Source organism: Carassius auratus, chromosome 23, assembly GCF_003368295.1.
Source record: "Carassius auratus strain Wakin chromosome 23, ASM336829v1, whole genome shotgun sequence".
Lineage (NCBI taxonomy): Eukaryota > Metazoa > Chordata > Actinopteri > Cypriniformes > Cyprinidae > Carassius > Carassius auratus.
In genome coordinates this window covers 14397560-14416419 of record NC_039265.1, presented here as the reverse complement: position 1 = coordinate 14416419, position 18860 = coordinate 14397560, and the positions used below count along the sequence as shown (strand labels likewise).

General features: G+C 38.8%; 1 protein-coding gene across 13 annotated transcripts in view; it reads right to left on the bottom strand.

Moving 5' to 3' along the window:
* Positions 1-18860, bottom strand: part of camta1a (calmodulin binding transcription activator 1a) — a 356861-nt gene that overhangs the window by 278381 nt on the left and 59620 nt on the right. The window lies entirely within an intron of this gene.

The window sequence follows — 18860 nt, the reverse complement described above, 5'->3', positions numbered from 1 at the left end:
AGGCCTATACCTTCAGAATCACTGTTGTATGTCACTTTAATGTTATGGTTCACACAAAAATTAAATTAGTCAGAATTTACCCAGGTTGTTCTAAACCTGCATAAAGTTTTTTTTGTGTGTAAACGATAACAAAAATTTTCATTTTTGGGTGAACTGTCCCTTTAAGTCAGACAGTCGACTGTGAACAACTGAAATGCCTCTTTACAAATTGTGCTTTTATTATAAGTTACTGGACAGATACATTGATAATTCCCATTCAGCCCTATATTTAGAGAGTCTTGTGTTTAGAGGGAAGATGTGAGCTCCTAGATGTTTTAAACCGTGCAGGTTTGTTTACCGCAAGTTGCGTGTTCTGAAGACTCCATTGCTATGGAAACAAAGACACCAAAATCACACGCAAATGAGCTTCTCTAATAGCCTACTTCTTATTATAAGTATTTCATTATAATTGCTATTAGTATTATAAAAAGTGCAAAATACTTATTTGTTTATTGAAATATGTGCTGGCCTTTGTAAATATGGGACAAATCGCATCCCGTATTGTTTTGATTCTGTATTTTAAGGGATGGGTGACAACCCTAAAAACTGTTTACATTCATTTTGCATCATAAAACCATTTTGAGACGCAAGTGCAGCTAACGCTGAATTGCGCACAGCCAAAAACTTTGTTTTGGGGGGTAATCCTTGCACCTCATTACAGACCCAAGAAATGTGATTCTATTGTTTTGCAGACTTGTGTCTGTTTTTAAAATTCAAGAACAACTACAGTAAGTGTGACGAGAGTTGGGGCCAAGAACCATGGGAACAGAGCGAAGTCGGTGGAGTAAGTGCTAATGCGTTACACCTGTGCCACTCACTGGTCTTGAGTCCATCGGAGGAGCTCTGGAAGGATAAAAGGCGGAGCAACGACAGTGAAAGACGAGAGAGGACCACGCCTGGACTTTATTTTGTGTTTTGGATCTGTTTGTGCGTGACAGTCATCTGAGAGGGGCTGTCGCACTCTTTTGTGTTTATTTTATTATTAAAGTTTTATTTCGATGTTTGTCGGTACCATCTCCTTCTTCCCAAATTATGAACTTTGTTACATTTAGTTAACTCAAGGGGGAAAAAAAGATTCAGATTATTCAAACAGTTTTAATCTAGACAACTAACAAAAAGTTTTGTAGATCCATGCAATGAAGAAAGCATTTAGGACTTTAGGACTTAATTTCACAACTGCCTGCACAGCCTGCAAATATTTGAATTCATGGCTCCAAACAAGCACTAAAAAGTTGCAGATCACAAATACAAAGAATTGCAATTACAATTGTTTGCTTGCACAAGTTACATCAGCAAACAGCAGGAAGCATGGAATGATGAATTACTGTACGGATTCCTCTGTAATAATGCTCAGACACTGCTGCAGGAAACTACTACTCCCAAATTATAGTAGCACCAAATTGCCAAGCAAGCATGGCACCACACACTCCGTGTGCTCCACCTCACCTGCCATGCACCAGTCTTCTTCATTTGAGGGGTGTCACTGTACACCTCACACCTTCGCCCCGGTGTTTATGATTGGATTGTCACACGCCATGCTAACGAGCATACAGCTCATGCATGTATACAGCCCCCTGGTATCTTACCACCAACCTGACACTTTTGACAATGGTCCTTCAGAGCAGAGCCAGTAGGAGCTGGTTGCAATGATGGTGGGTATGAGTTTCGTGACAGAAAAGGAAGATAAACATTGCAGTGGAGGCCGAAGAGAGTATGTACATACCTTTAGAGTCTCTGCAAGGAAAATTAATTAGTGCTGGGCTGCAACCTTGGCATGAATCCCCGATATTTCCTAAAAGGTCTTGGTGTAGCATAATGCAAAATGGGAGCTGGCTGTGCTGAAAACTATTGACATGTGAAGGGTAAACTGAAGGGGAGGGAGGTCCATTGAGACACTTACTCAAATATGCTTTCAAATATTTCTTAATTGGAATATAACTGCTAAACATAATGTATAACATGTAAAGTGCAATAATTGGCCCTTTGTGTGGTATTGTGGGCAAAGTTAGTTCATCGCCACTGCTGTCTTTCAGAAAGCCTGCAATGACTAACATTCAGCAGTGCTGAGCTAGAATAAATGAGACGTTTCAGGCCTTGCATGAGGGAGACACAGGCAGGCAGAATGGGAGATCGAGCTGATACATCTTTGTGTAAATAATCTCTAAAGACCACTGTAATTGAATTTCCCCAACTTTCTTGTTTGCACCACAACAAAGAATATTAGACAAAACAAAAGAAAGAAAAGCCAATATGGCACAAAAAAGGAAAGCGGTAAATAAATGTATTAGCAAAAGCTTTTACATTCAAATGCCGAAAGAAGCAAACACAGTACCCAAAGACAAAGCGTCCATTCCCTGATGTGCCGACTTCACCTAAATGAACAGGCGGTTTCTCATCTCCTTTGTTTAATTCTTTAAGCTCTGCTGATGAGTCCATGAGAGCACACCGCAGCTACTTATCCTGGTGGTGAAACGAGACTTGTGCGACTGAACTGGGGTCAGAGAATTAGTCGCTCCGTGGTGTGAAAACATGTTTTCTAGTGCTGGCATTGCTGCCCTCATTTATGATATTAATTGCTCTGGGATAAAATCAGAATGTACTGTGAAAACATGGATAGTTTAATATTTCCAGTCGTGGAGCGTAGCACACCTTACTGCCTGAAAACTTTAACAGTAGTGCATATTGTTCTATAAAATACAAATAATTTTAACAGCAATAATAACAATTAAAAAAAAATAATAGCTAAAATTATATTTTCAGTAATCCCAAATCAGTGATCTCATGAAAAATGGTTCCTTTACATCATTAAAGGAAGACAACATGCAGAACATTCTTCCTCTTACCACTTTTTGTGATTATCGCTATTATGTTATCCTGCAAGCTGGGTGTCTTTGAATCCATTTCAGTAGCAGGTCACGCCACAGTCTCATTCTCAGGCAGCATCTTTTAGCCAACACTGTATCTCATCATCACTGTTTTCCCTGCCTCTGTCACCCAGGCTGTTCTCATTCTCTCTTATCTATTATTCCCTCTGGATACTGATAGCTAGGAATTACTCCCAGGCCTTTTTGAAGAGCACTATCTGCCAATAAACATCTCTAAAATTGACAAAGTTGAGCACGGATGAGCTATACTGCCACAATGGCAACATTGTGCCTTGCAGAATTCAATATCTGACAATATTGCGCTGTTGAAACAGCTTCCTGATTGTAAAATCTAAGACAGACTGATGAAATTAGACAACTGAAGAAGTTGAACATCTAAAACCAGAGCCCTCAGGGCTCACTATAACAAACTCTGATGTTGTTTGATGCTCTGCCTGCACAATACGAAAGATCTCAAACACCTGTAAAAGAGGTAAGCCCAAAAATCAGGAATCGCATACTGATATATGTATAATAAATTCTGCATGCTCTTTCAGAGGGGGGTGCGTTAAACTGGGTTGCCTTCTTTCTCTGACAGCGAGTCAGGACACTGATGATTCTGCCACCGGCTCTATCGCTCATCCTGCCATAATGGTGAAGCAATTACAGATAAGACGATGCTGCACGCAGGCATCTGCTGTGCAAATATCTATATCTACTGCTGGGATGCTTCTGGATCCCCCTATAGAAAGCATCATTCCCTCCCCCTCTACAGTTTTACAGTGCACACAGTGGCGAGTGAGATGCGAGCTGTATATAAAAAGGAGGTGATCATTCAGTTCAATTTGTTCGCATGCTGGGTAATGTGTGCATTTTGCTGGAGATATTCCAACTTTTATTAGAAATTTCCCGAGGCAAACAGAAAACGAGAGAATGTAAATGAAATGGCACAGCTTGTTAGAGAGTCAACTGAACTTTCCACATTCAGAGACTCACCTGAAAGTGCCCTTCTTTAACTATTCATTGCAAAGTGCTAATTTTTGTCCAAAAGTGTACAAAGCAACCATTTGCAGCATAGCTACAGCTTGTGCTCTCCCCAGAAATCTGCTTATCGGATTTTCTGCATTACACTGGTGTGTATATTCCCTCCTCTTCCCCAAGGTCACGGACACATCACAGTCTCTGTACAATGAGCATTTGGAGCAAGTGTACAGCTTGGGAAAAATAACAGGGTTGCCAACACCCAGGTGTTTCTAAGATCCACATGAAACTGCACAAAGTGGACAATAAAACAAGAAATGTTCCATCAGGCTACTTGATCCTGTTGTTCACAGAGTAAAAATAGTAAAAGTGCTATTCAGTTACCTGTAATCTAGGGGTTGGGGATGAGGATGAATGTTCGGGACACCCTACTTTTCAGCTGAAGAGTGTAACAAATAAATGAACTTGCCATTTTATTCTTGTTTCTCCCTGGGAGAAGTGGGCCAGCCCCTGGAAAAAGAGCCTGTCCAGTGTAGAAAGGGGCATAAATATGGGAATAAAATTTATTATGCATATTAAACAGGAAGGCATGGCACAGAAAATACAGGGTACATAAAAAAAGAGAGGAAAAAAAGTAGAACGTGTGTGGAAAACAAAAGTGAGGGAAAAGGCCATAAAGCTAGGAAAGCCCTGGCTGATGCCAGCCTGCCCCATCTGGGAGATAAAAATGAGTGATTCTGCTCAGCATCTCCATCCAACTGCATCCCTTTAGTGCTCCAAAGCCACGCGAGAGGGAGTTAAAAGACGAGGAGGAGGGATTTAAAGCGGAAAAAAGGCAGCTCTCTACCAAGTTCATCTCGGCTGAATTCAGCCGGAAGCTGAAGAGCACATTCGTTCTGTGTCTTTGGCTGTTGCATATAAACATCCTCTCAGTCCCAGGGCTCATGCGTTTTCTAGGGTTCCTTCATACTGAGTTCAAAGACAGAATAATTACAATGATAAACAAGGTGAGACTCTACACTGCTCTTGCCTGAAACATACACACCTTACAAGATGTCCTCCATACAGCCATTTTCAATCTTCATAATTTGGTTTGCACACACAAAAACACTCAAACTTGGATGCTGAATGCTCTATGGAGATGATTATAATTGTCTATAACTATATTTCTACCTGAAGCTTGGTTTAAATATTAGTATTTGTGAGGTTAAAGGTGAGAAGTGCTGGGTGATTTATACTCCTGCTCTGAATCAATGGAAAAAGAACCAAAGCTCTACCACTAAATCAGTGTCTCCAATTGTCAACACGATTGCAAGCAACCATTTCATTTTTCAATTAGTTGCGTTCGTAATTAGACTTCACAAATTTTAATAGTGAGAAGTGATTAGACATCAGAGGTTGGCAGGTGCTAGCAAGGCAGCTTGTCTCCATTTTGCACAAGCAGAGTTAGGTGTGAAGACAGCCTACACCCCCCACACAGAGCGCAGAGGCTCACAGCTCCCTTCAGTACAGTTGTCTGCATGAAAGAGTCCCTCATGAAGAAATGCTACAATGACCTTCTTTAGAGCCATGATGCAGCTATATACTAACATAGTTTAACTCTAACAATCTAAAGCTGTAACCGAAATTAAACAAACTCTCTGCTGAGAGATTATATGTTTTAAAACATAGAAGGAAATTGACTATGTAGGCAGTGTGGCAGCTTACTATGGCTGCATCCTAAAAAACATAGGAACTTGATTCTAGTAATTGATTTCAACAGAGTTTAGTGTTAGCATATTGTTCAGAACAAGAGCTGCATGTGTTCGGAATTGGAGGAATTCTTAAATATACTAGTTACGAATGGTAAAGTAGTATGCATATTTTGTTTTGAATTCACTTTTTCAAATGTATATTGTATTATAGTTTTTCAGATTGAATGAACATCAGATTGAATGAACAAATTTCACTTAATTGCAGTGCATTCTGGGTATCTTTTAAAAATTTGGGCAAAAGAAGGTATCTAAGGAGGCAGTTAATTAAGTTACCTTTTGAAACTGCTATTGCATCGTGATCCACCTACAGATGCAGTTCACTAGATTTTGGAAAAGAAATATGGAGAACTATAATTAAAAAAAAGGGAGAGAGCATGGAACATAGCAAAATAGCAGGGGGGTGTCATTTCCACCTGGATCGACAAACAGTTGAGCAGTACCAAAATACCATTTTTCCAAGTGACCTTAAAGGAAACGACAGCCACCCTGTGGGGCTCATCCGAGGCCAAAGGAAAATTGTCCTGTTTTCTAGCTCTCTATCCTACTGCTAGAGAAAATGAGCTTTATCTGTGGGACACTGCAGGCCACATGAATAATGCACCCCTTTCCAACTGTGGCCCCTGTGAAGTCTATCAGGGTGTTTAATGGGAAGCAATCCATTTTTAATTACCACTTTTTGGAATGGAGAGGTTTGAAATGGGAAACACTTAGATAAGCTTTGGGAAGTTCCACAGATGTAACTTGGCTCGGGGCTGCACACGTACAGTTGACAAGAACATTTCCTGTTCCCTAAGGTGACATGAAACTTCCAAAGAGATATCAGATAATTACCAATACAGAGAGCATATTAATCTGAAATTAATGCACACCCATTTGATTAACTTAGGAGGGCAATGCAGTACATGGTGAGAGATCAGTATGTTTGAGTTTAATTCCTGTGACATTAATCCTGTGCTCGCAGGGATATCTGTCTGCGAAGTGGAAGACAACGTGGAGATGAGAAGATAGAGAGGCTCTTTCTAATGTAAGGAAAAATAAACAACTCTCTCAAGTGGTGCTATACTATCAGTAAGCTACAATAATGATCACCTTTGTTTTCAGCAAGTTATTTGGGCCCAATGCTGAAATTAACAATTAACATGTTAAACAATTAACAATTAAAATGTGTGTTTGTGTGTCTCCCATTAAAACAGCAACTTTATGACCTATTACGAAAAAAAAACATAATCATTAGAACAAAAAAGAAAAAATGTATGTGCAATATGCAATTTCATGTGACATAAATAAAATGAATAATATTTCTAAAAAACTACAGTGTAACTGGCAAGATTTTGGCAAAACTCAAATATGGCATATGGTGAATTTCAACCCGTAGGTGTGATAAACATCCTGACAGACCTACCGGGAAAAGTTGCACCAAGGGCACCTTTATTAGCCTGTATTTATTGGACTAGCTCCTGGTTTCTTCCATCAACTGCATGTCTGGGCGGAGCTGAACATGAACAAGTAACTCTAATTAAAGTTGAGTTAATCATGAATAGCTGGAAAGGGCCACAATCCAGGCATATGTTAAGAATAAATTACTAATTAGGCCTGGCGAGTAACAAAACAAGTCCCAGTCTGCTCGAGAAGTCTCGGCACGTTACTAATATATGAAAGGTATAAACAAACAGCAATCTGGTTGTTTAGCTTCTCCAGCCCACTTACAAGGATCCAATTATGGCAGATCCCTGGAGCCAGCAATACAATCAGCGCTGAGAGTGCAGGCGTTATGATTAACTGTGAAGGCCACATTCACAATAGTTTCTACAGCCAACCAGGCAGCCTTTTAGGGTGAATATGCAACGGTCCAGCATCAGGAAGGAGAAGCATAAACATGGTGCATTTCATCATTTATCAGAGAGAGGTGATTTCTTCATTTTGGTTAAACATACATATGCTCTACTCTTGATTTTTCACTGCATTTTACTATCTTCAAGAAAAGCAATGTACATACATACAGAGTTTGGCCCGAGAGACATCCACAGTAAGGCTAAGCATAGCTGCTGAGCTGTGTTTTATCAAAGATTCGTTCTTGGAAACACCATCTTTGTTGGCAACGTCTGCACTCAGGGACTGTGATTTAAAATATATTGAGATTCGTTCATATCAGTAAACCGCACAGGCAAAAGCAGATGAAATGGCCAGTGTTAAAGTTATTCCAAGCTACCCGTGTGCTGGTGTCTCCAGTGGGCCCTTTCATGGCGTTTCAGACGGAATGAGAGCAAGCGGTGGAGAGGTTGAGGCCACGATGGATGAGAGGAGCTTCTTTTGCCATTCATCATTCAATGCTGGAGGTCATGTGCAGTTAGTCTGTGGTCTCTTTGGGATCTGTAAAACACTCTCCCTGATGGCTGGCTGTCAAGTGCGCTGAAGCCAGAGGAGGAAAAAAACACATACCATGCGATATGATTCCTTCACAGCCCAGCCAATCAATCCTTTTGCCAAGCTTACACTCCTGTAAGCAGTGGTGAAGGGGGGGTCTCAAACGTCTCAAAGATGTTTCATTATTAAGTAAAAGCAATTCTAATGGAAGGCAGAAATCATCTGAAATATGAAATGTTATCAGTGACACATCACAGCAAAATCACTGATCGTTGCTTTCATCATGCTTCACACATATTCGTCTAAAAGTCCCAAATTTCAGATGATCAATATCTGTTTCTGTTCATCCAAGAAGCTTGTGACATACTGCCAGAGGCTAAACAACATGATATAGCCTGCTGACAGACTGGAGACCATCTTACACATACACAAACAGTGGTCTTCTCCTTGACCAAGCCTCACAAAAGCCTTGTAGTTTAATTAGACACCTTCATCATCAACAACTTTCATTGAGAGCCAACATTTCATTTGTCATTCCAATTTGATATCAAGCCATTTCTGAGTAACACAACAATAACAAAACTGTTCATAGGGGGATGGCATTTGACCAGACAGCCTCTTCCTGACACTCTGCTCCATGATTAATATGCAGGCCAATGGGCGAATTGAAAGGGGTTTTTGTTTGTGGTTTCATTAGTGAGGTGTTGGCCGATTTTCAATCCGTAATCACATCTGCGAGTCTTTCTGACCTTTTTGGATTTTTTGCTCGTTTGGCTATAATCAGATCATGTATTATTCAAGTACTTTGTTATGTGCAGTCTGCTCACTTTGCTCACTGGCATAAAAAAACCCTCCCACTTTTGCATGTATGAGCTCTCTGTCTGTTTATTATCGATTTCTTAAATTTGGTACTTTCGATACAGTAATCAGAAAATGTAAACTTTTGGATTAATAATAAAGTCAAAGCCATGTTCTGGTCTGGCCTTTAGCACACAGGCTTTTATCAACTTGTGCCTTTTCTACTACTCTTATAAATAAAAGTGTGAGAAAAAGAAAGAAAAAAAACTATACAAGAAAAGGTTGCAAAAATTCAAAAGAAAGAAAATCATAACGTAAGAAAAAGAAAGAAAGAATACATAGGCAACATTTGTCTCTCAAGTCAGCAAAACAAAATGAAAAAATGGATGTATACATATCCCCATATTGTCATTTTAAGTGTCAGTTGATGGCCTTTTATTTTTAACCAAAAATGTGTGTGCTGCTTTTCAAATGTATATCATTTATTTCTGAAATTTCTACTATCCGCTACTGGAAATTTAATTACTGGATATGTCCGGAACTCAATAAAGTTTACACTTTTGGTCCGTGAACTGGAACTTGCTCAGGACACGCGCTGTCTGTGGAAGTTTGGCCAGGACCGCTTCCTGGATAAATCACTGAGGCATTTTTGTCCCAACCATTGCTTTTCACAGATATTTCGAGAAAGAATACAGCATCATTCCCGAAACGTTGCAGCATGTATGTGCCTGAAAAACTAAACTTTAATTCAAATTCTGAATGGATTGCCTTGAAAACAAACAAAGCGGTCCCTTTATTATCACTAAAAGCAAGCATCACTCATCACTCAAGTTCATCACAATCTCACAAAGTTTCATTTTAATCAAGCTCTCTAAACTACACAATGAATCTCTTTACACTGTGTCTGCATTTAGTTAGTCATGAGATGTTTCACAAGTGTGCAAAACTCTTTCAGCACTTTCAGCGGTTAGTGAATTCTGAGAAATATACATTTCTGATTGGCCATTGCGTTGAAGAAATCAAAAGATATATCTATGATTCGTTACATTGCTCAATGTCGCAAAAACACATTGGATAGTTTGCCAAATCTTTAATTGCTTGTGCTTTTGTTTGAGGGTATTTAGCGCCATCTAGTACCCCTGTACACCCCCCAATGTCGCCCATGGCCCTATGGGTAGTGTTCCAACATATTACACAACAACTCTTTGGAAGACCTGTGTTCAACTCTTGGCTCAACATCCTTTCCCATATTTCCCAGTATATCCTTTCATTTCTCTTTCTGTCTCTCTTCAGAATTGCCCATTCAAAATGAAAGGCAAAATTTCCAAAAATATAATCTTGAAATAAATACCTAATTTAACTAATGTCAGTCCAATCCATATGTTTGCTGTAGAAAAATTTTAAGTTTTTAATAGAGTAGAAAGCGGTTGGGATTTACAGAATAGCCTGAAGTATACAAAGAGGTTTGCACAGCAGCATGCTAACTAGGTTATTAAGGGATTAATTACGGGGTTAACAGTGGGTGTCAAAGCCCTGTCTGTGTGAAACGCCATGTCTCTCTCTCTCCCTCTCTCACACAGACACATACACTGTGATCTGCTCTCCAGCTGGCCAGCTTCGTGAGCTCAGGAAGGCAGTTCAGTCCAGCAAAGGCAGAAGTGGGGGGATACTCCCTTTGCCAGGGCCCTGAGGCTGAAAGTGATATGTTCGTGTTTGTGGGTTGTTCTTTAACGAAATGCTTAAAATGGGCAAATGAGAGCGGTGCTTATCCAGCAAAATTGCTGCTAGATGGAGCAGAAAGTGCACAAATGTTCTATGACAGTCCCGTAATGAGGTTTCATATTGATCCGACTGCACTGAGCAGAACTGCTGGCTCTTCTCTCTTTTCTATTTTAACCCACGCTGTTCGCTTTAGGGTGCCATTTATTTGGCTAGATTCGCTGGTCCTCTAGGGCCTCTCATCCACAGACAGGTGGTCCAGCTGAGCATATCACTCCAAAACATCATCAGCCATTCAGAAATGCCATTATTTAGCTGGTGTGACCAAGAGCAAGGAGATGGATGGACTGTATTTGGAGAGCAAGAAGAATTCATGTCAAAAATGCATGCTGGGAGATCAGTCTCAGTACACTATGTGTAATGCAAGGGTATATTATGGAAATGTGACTTTCTACAAGACCTCTATAAGCCCAGTCACTAACTGACATTTGGAATGAATTCATAATGCAATAATACCTGACTGTTTTGCATAAAATATGCCTGATAGCTACACCAGGTGCCTCTGCTAAAATATATTGCAGGGATCCTAAACCTCGGGCAAAGAAACAAAGATACTTTATTGGATAAACAGTAACTGATGGTTTATCCCAGGCTACATAAATATAACGTATTTTTCTACACACGTTAGTAAATCACAATTTCACATTGTTGCTGAATATTCTACCTGAATAACTACCTCCAAATTAAAGTAACTATAACTGGGAAAAGCTAAGTAAACTAAAACCAAATTCAATTTAATTTACACATAGCAATACACTGCATGTACAACTAAATTTCATCAACTACATTTAATATTTAATATTATAATCATACAATCTTTACAAACCAGCTAAATTACACATGAAAATACCACCAAATATAATAGTGTTAAACCTTTGTAAATACCAGTTGGTGCAAAGTAACGTAACTAAAACAAAAAATAGAACAAGACAACTAAAAGCAAAACTACTACTAAACAGCAACATGCAGAAGAGAATCTTACTTAGCAAGTTACTTAGCAACAACAACTAAAGCCAAACTGTGAGCATTTGGCTATTCTTTCTGGTTAGAGAATTGAGGGACAACAATAAATCAATGTAGTGCCACTAGGGAGGTACAACTACCACTGGCAACACTAATTACTTCATTTCATTTTCATCCAGATTAGAGATGCCTGAGCTGTGCACTGTTTATGCGGATAATCCCAGGCTTCTCCAACACACAAAAAAACGAAATCTAATTTTTTTTCACAAGAGTGTATCATTTACACTAAAATAATAAGCATAATAATCACCAGAAAGTGTCCACTGCTCTGATTAGACCTGGTGCCTGAACTACACACCCTGAGATCCTTAGTATTGGAGCTTGTGTTTTTTTTCGCAATGGGACAAGAAGGGCATCCAGGCGTTTCCCTACAAGGTTTAAAAGGTCAAAATGCCTTACCATTTATCATCTCTGCATTATTCAAGTGTGAATGTGGCACTCAAATGTGGCATCAGCAGGCCGAGTGAAGCAGAACAGCGGTTCAGACGTCGTCCTTCCAGCTTCCCTCCCTGCGATTAAGTGCTCACATATCTGTTCATGCTGAAAGCCAAACATGACCCATAAAGCCCATTTCTACTCAGCTGCGTTCTGCGTTTCACAGTTTGAGATATCCCAAACCATCCATCAATCCATAGGTCAATGTGACAACACTGTGCCATTTAGTAAGCAGCACAGAGTCTAAAAACCAGAAAAGGAGAGTCAGTCATTTCTCGTATGCTACAGGTGCAACATTACCCCTCCCACAAGCCGAAGTCATATTAAAAGACAGCAATAAAGTAAACAGAAATTTGGTTCAATGGGGCTATCGAGGGAGGTAGTTCATCTAGTTTTTTATTAAATGGGTAGAGACTCATAAATTGCATTACAAGTGTGGAACGACTGGAAACATGCACTCACAAATACTTCAAGGACTCATTTGTGCAGCATGGCAGCATTTAATTTGGCATATTAATACCAAAGGATCTGTTGAAAGAAAAAACAGGTTGTTCCAAGATTTACATTGGGGGTTCATGACAGAAATTAAGGTAGAAGGTCTATCAAACAGTATATTAATCACTAAAATGCAGCCTATTGTTTTCCAGTGGGCAAATGTATTTAAATGAAACTTGAAGACAGAAACAGTGACAAAGATGCTTCAATATAAAATGCATGATTCATTTAAAAAGCCATATATATTTGAGCTTATTAAATCAATACTAGACTGGGGATTCAGAGAGTAAAATAATGAAGCATTTAGAAAGTGATGTGTGCTTCACTGGGCCTTACCTGATCTGTGCGACCAGGGGAGCACCAATCTGCGGCATATTAGGAGAGCTGTATTAATCCTAGCCTGTCTCAAAGCTAGCTTCAAATCAGGAGGAGTCCTTTGTGACTCCTTCGTTTCTTTTTACCCTCCTTCGCAATGCATATCCTTTTTAATTTCATCTGAGAGGCATCTGTGGCTGTCATTGATTTGGTGTGAAACTTCTCTGGCTGCGCTGTGCAGTGCGGCACAGTTCCTCTCCAGGCACTGTGAGCGGTTTTAATTAGAGCACTCTGGGTAAGCACCATGGGGCTCTCCACCTTCCACATAGCAGCCATGGCAACACTCTCTCCTAGCCCAAATGTGCTTTTAATTGAGTGACATCTAATCAGGCCTTGAAATACAACACTGAAGCTAACAAAGCGGACCAGCAAGGGAAAAGGCCCTGCAAGCCAGCTAACGCTAGGACTGGCGTTTAGGATGTGAACAGCCGTGTGGTTCAAAGAAGTATGCCTGCTGATGGGCCCAAAAGAACAATATTGCTCAAATGTGATGCTATGAAAAATTCAGAGATGAATGTGAAATTGGCATGCTTTCAAACAAAGAGATTACAGCACCACCTATAAGAAAAAGCTTAATGCACAATTCATGAAAGAAGTATCAATATAATAGAAATTGGTCTCTTTCTCATATGCAAACACCAATGCTAAAAAAAAAAAAAAAAACATTAATCGACAGACCGACAGACATTAGGTCTCCTGTTGGCCGTCCATGAAGTACCATGCAGGGAATCATTCGGCTTATCTGGCCCTGAGGCATGACCACAGGGTTACATCTTCCCTCACCCCGAATCTCCTCTTTCTGCGCTTATTTGTATTCCAAGCCTCTGTGGACCATCACATAATCTGTGCTCCCATAACCCATTCCCTTTCTTCATCTTTGCTTTCTTCTACACTTGTGTTGGTCCGGCCCCATCCCTCAAATAAATTCTGGGGATGTTCCCCCTGAGCGTAAAAACAAAGCGGACAACCTTTGTGCACAAGTGTCATCTGCACAGCAGAAATAAATGAGATTTTAAAAGCTGCTCTGCACGCACCAACTTGACACACAGATACAAGGCAGACTGGATCTTATATAGGGCATTATTTTTAATACAGCCTCCAGTTTGGATGCAGTTCATGTCCAATCCGAAGATGGCAGAGAAGGACCTAATTGGTGGCATATTACAAGAAAATTTGCCTCACATTCTGAGCTTCAGGTTTAATAGTTTAATAGCACTTTAATAGCTATCTAATAGATTTGAGTGATGAACAGACTAAAATAAGTCATTATTTACCATGAACCTTTGCATATTCAAATTTGAATCCACATGATTGGTTAAGAAAAGCACAACAACAATGAAGTTTGACATCATTGCCATCAAAACATGATGACACAGTAGCTGCGCAGTTTGCTTAAGCGTTAAAAATAAATAAATAAAATAGAAAGAAATGTATTTCTGTGTGACTAATTTTGAGTCCTGAATAGTCCACAGGAATAAAGAATGAATTAATTCATTATGCTAAATGTATCACTTATAGCAAAACATCGATGCTTTTGAATTTAAATATTTAACAAAGCATGCAAACAAAAAGCTGCTTTTATCATGTTCGTTTTGTGGTCGTGCTAGTTCCGGTGACATATTTCTTTGTTTTCTGATAACTTCTTTTAGTTGGTGAGAGGTGTGTTTTAGTGAGTGGGTTTTAGTGAAGCGCAGCGGACCAAGCTTCAGGCCTGACTGTGGAAATGCAGCGCTATTCTGGCCTCATGCTACTGGCCCGAGGCTATTAGCCCCGCCCAGCTAATATGTCCACATTTTTAGCTAAAAACAGAATATATGTTAGTCCTTTTATCACACACAAAGCTATCACATAGCTTCAGAAGAACTGGAATATATCGTTATATGGATACGTTTTGAACCTTTTTTGTTTTGTTTTGGTTTGGTTTTGTCGAGCTCAAAAAGCATCTATCCTCATTCACTTAGACTGAATCACAGAAAAAGCAGCTCAGATATTCTGTTAAATGTTTCCTTCAGTTTTTTTTTCTTTGTGTGAAATAAATAAAGCCTTACAGTTTGGAATGATGTGGGTGAGTAACCAACAACAGAATTCAAATCGTAATCTATCTCTTCAATAGTCCGCAGATTTCCAGAGTTTAAATGCTCATCCTACACAGAGTTCTACACAGTCCCTGGCACTGGCAAATGAATTGAATATTCTGGATAATTTGATAATGTTTCCAGCCAAAAACATAACTCTCCAGCTTACTCGTGTAGATTTCTCCCAACAATAAGTACAAAATATATGCATGATGTCATACCTAAAAAAAAAAATTGAAAACAGACAAATGTACATATTTGGTAAATACATAGTAAATGTAGTCTCTTTCACTGACCCGTCTGTAAGACGAACATTTGTAAGTTCATAAGAAGTAAAACTTCATTATATCTATTAAAAGGGTTCTGGTAAACATACAGATCATGGCACTGCATGTGTGTACATTATATTTTTGAATGCAGTGGAGATGAAAGTCATATTCAAACATTTACATGCATAGCTTTTCCGTCTTGATTGGATTATTTCAGGTCTACAGCACCCCTTTTAAGCCGATTGACATTTCATTCTGATCAAACTCAATCAGATCGATTAAGGTGTTTATATGAAGGCTTTTCAATCCAAACGAGCCATCAATCAAATTCAGATTATTTAAGTAAATGTAAAAACGCAGATTGCACGTTAATGCTAACTGTGGTACTGCTACCTTTCTGTGTTCCACCACAAGTTAAAGAATATCTAGAATCAACGGGTGACATCATTGCAATGCTGACATATTATGATGGGAATTGCCTGTCTACTGAGAGCGACCTCGTGACCCGTTTCTCCCAGAACATTGGCTGACAAGCAGAGCAGACAGCACTCAGTATTCAGCCAAACAAATGAGGGTCAGAAAGAGAAATCCCATCAACACAGGCCTGTTTCCTTGCACAGCATGTGTGTGTGTGTGTGTGACAGTTCAGCATGCTGTGAGAGTGAAGCTTCATACAGCAGGGGAGAGAGAAGCACTGATAAAAAAGAGAGAGTATACGCTTGACCCAGGACACACTTCACACGTCGGTTGCGGGAACGGGCGGCAGCCATTACATGCAAGAGGACCCGGCTCATCAAGGCAGGCAGACAGGCAGACAGAGATAGAGGAACACATTCAGGGTCAGCTTGATGGGCACTTGTTAGTGCACCCTGGAGGGCATCTGTCGAAACACTTGGACCACTGACTGCCGTACAGGACAGGGAAGGAGGTGATATTTCTCTCTTGTTTTTGAAAGAGGGCAGAAGAGATAAAAACAGGAATAAATAAAGCTTGCATGACAGTGCTTATAGTGTTGCCATGCATGTCCCTGTCTGTTATCTATTACAGTGCGCAGACGAGAGGTGACATTTTCTTTGCTTAGACAAGCAAGACTGAAGCACAGGGTGGCAACCTTCAAACTGGCCTCTCACTTAGGTTGCCAGCTTGCCTCATGTCTAAACTGGGACCTCACACACTCTCAGATTGTGTATATGCAATGCAAACATACAATCAAAGCCTCAGGGTTTGTCTGGAGGGAGTTACCATACATCAGAGTTTAATTACAGAATTACTACAAGAGTTGTTGATATGAGCCATGTAACGGTGTAATTACTGGCCACTGATTGTGCTCAAGCAGCTATAAATGAATTATCCAGCCTTCTATTTACGTCAACTTATAGATTTAGGAACTGCATGTTGTGGAAGATTGGAGAGTTAGAGAGAGACACAAGAAACAAACAGGCCAATATGCTGAATTCACACATCTCACAGCAGCACACATTATTCTTCCACCCCCTCTCTCTCTTTCTCTCCCTCACATAAACACACACATATATTGAGAACTCAAAGAAACACACACAGGAAAAACAAAACAGTAGAGAAAGGATATATCATGGATCATTGTAAGGAATGTATGTACATGAGAATGTGTGTCATCAAACAATATGAATCCAATAAAAAAAATGGAAAACATATCTGGCAATTTAGTACCAGAAAAAATAAGGTTTAAATAACATACAGGTACTCAGGTAAGGCTGATTGTGCATACATTGGAAGTAAATGTGATGGTGCAAAACTAAATCAATTTTATCAATACAATGAAGATCTCTGAACTGGAATCATCAGTTGATGGACGTACCGTTTTTTTTTTTTTTTTTTTTTACATGCTGATTTATTTATATCTTTTTACAGCCAGTAAGCTAACAGTGTAAACAAATTAGCCAATTTTATATGGATTCACACAGAAAATCTGTAAAATGTAAAATTTTATAATCAGATATCATATACGGTACATATTATATACATACAGTAGGCTACCATTCAAATCTTTTGGTAAGTTTTTTTTTTTTTTTTTTTTTTTTTTTTTTTTTTAAAGGGACAATAAGTAACTTTTTAGGTATTTTATTATCTAAAATCAATATTTTTATTCATAAATATGCCCTCAATGGTGTACAAATACCTATGCCAATGTTTAAACTAATCCTCGTAAATGAAGAATTTATTATCTTTATATAAATGGGACGGGTAGGTCGACGGAGGCTTCCATGTAGTTCCGCCATCTTGCAAAACTATAATAGCAGAGAGGGACAAAAAGTACTAAGCCAACAAAAATAGAACGTAAATGGAAACATGACCGTAGATTACAGAAAACAAGAGTTAATGTCGGGGAAGCTTTTTCTAGGTGGAAAGAGCTAATGCTGGATAAAGATTTCAAAAGAGACGCTGAAGTGGCCAGTTTTCTTCTCGACAGGTAAGTCAGTGTTACAGTCTATATTATAATATTTTTTTTTATATCTAACAATGCATATAATTCAGAAAATATAACGAATAAATTAGACATAACTACTAATTACAATATTTCATGTTTTCCACAGTCAGTAATTCATACTGTAACATTCGTTTGTTAGTTGTCATGTTGCAGTTTGTTTGAAATAACACACCTGTTCACCTGAAGGAAAACTCGAAGAAGTGCTATTAGAAGACATCCTGTCAAAGCTTTTTGGTACATATCGCCTACCGTAGATGCAACGCGCATTTGAAAAAGCGAGGCGCTGGAGAGCAAAATTAGTTTGAATGCAAAATACAATTTCACCACTAGATGGGAGTAATTCCTACTTAGTGTCCCTTTAAGTGAGTAAGTTTAAGTGTAGTTAATAATGTTATTCAGCAAGAATGCAATAATCAAAATGACTTTTACATTGTTACAAAACAAGATCTATTTTAAATAAATACTGCTCTTCTGAACTTTTTATTAATCAAAGAATCATGAAAAAGCATATGTTAGTTTCCAGAAAAATATTATGCTGTTCTCAACACTGACAATAATAATATTTTTTTCTTGAGCATCAAATTAGCATATTAGAATGATTTCTGAAAGATCATGTGACACTGATGACTTGACATTCGCTGTGTCATCACAGGAATAAAGTACATTTTACTTTTTTTTTTTTTTTTATTAAAACAGAAAAAAGTTATTTTAAATTGAAAAATATTTCACAATAATACTGTTTTTACTACTTTTTGATCTAATTAATGCAGCCTTCTTTCAAAAACACTCCAAATAAATTTTGCAGACTCCAAACTTTTGAACTGTAATGTATATCACAATTGATTTTAACAATGAAAATATTGCATCATATAGATATTTTTAATTGATGTGCTTTTTTTGTATCATTCTCTACAGGTCAATTATTGAACACGGAGGTAGCCTAAAAAGCATGCTGAAACTGAAAATCTGTGCAGTCAGACACTTCAATGAAGCACCTAATGGACAACAGAGAAGCGACCTACTGAAGAGATTGAAAGTGATACTGTAGATTCACTCTCTCTCTAACACATTTGCCACAGTTTCAATCGTGATCCAATTATGATATCGAGATGCATTGCGATGTGTATCGTTTTGTGAGGTAG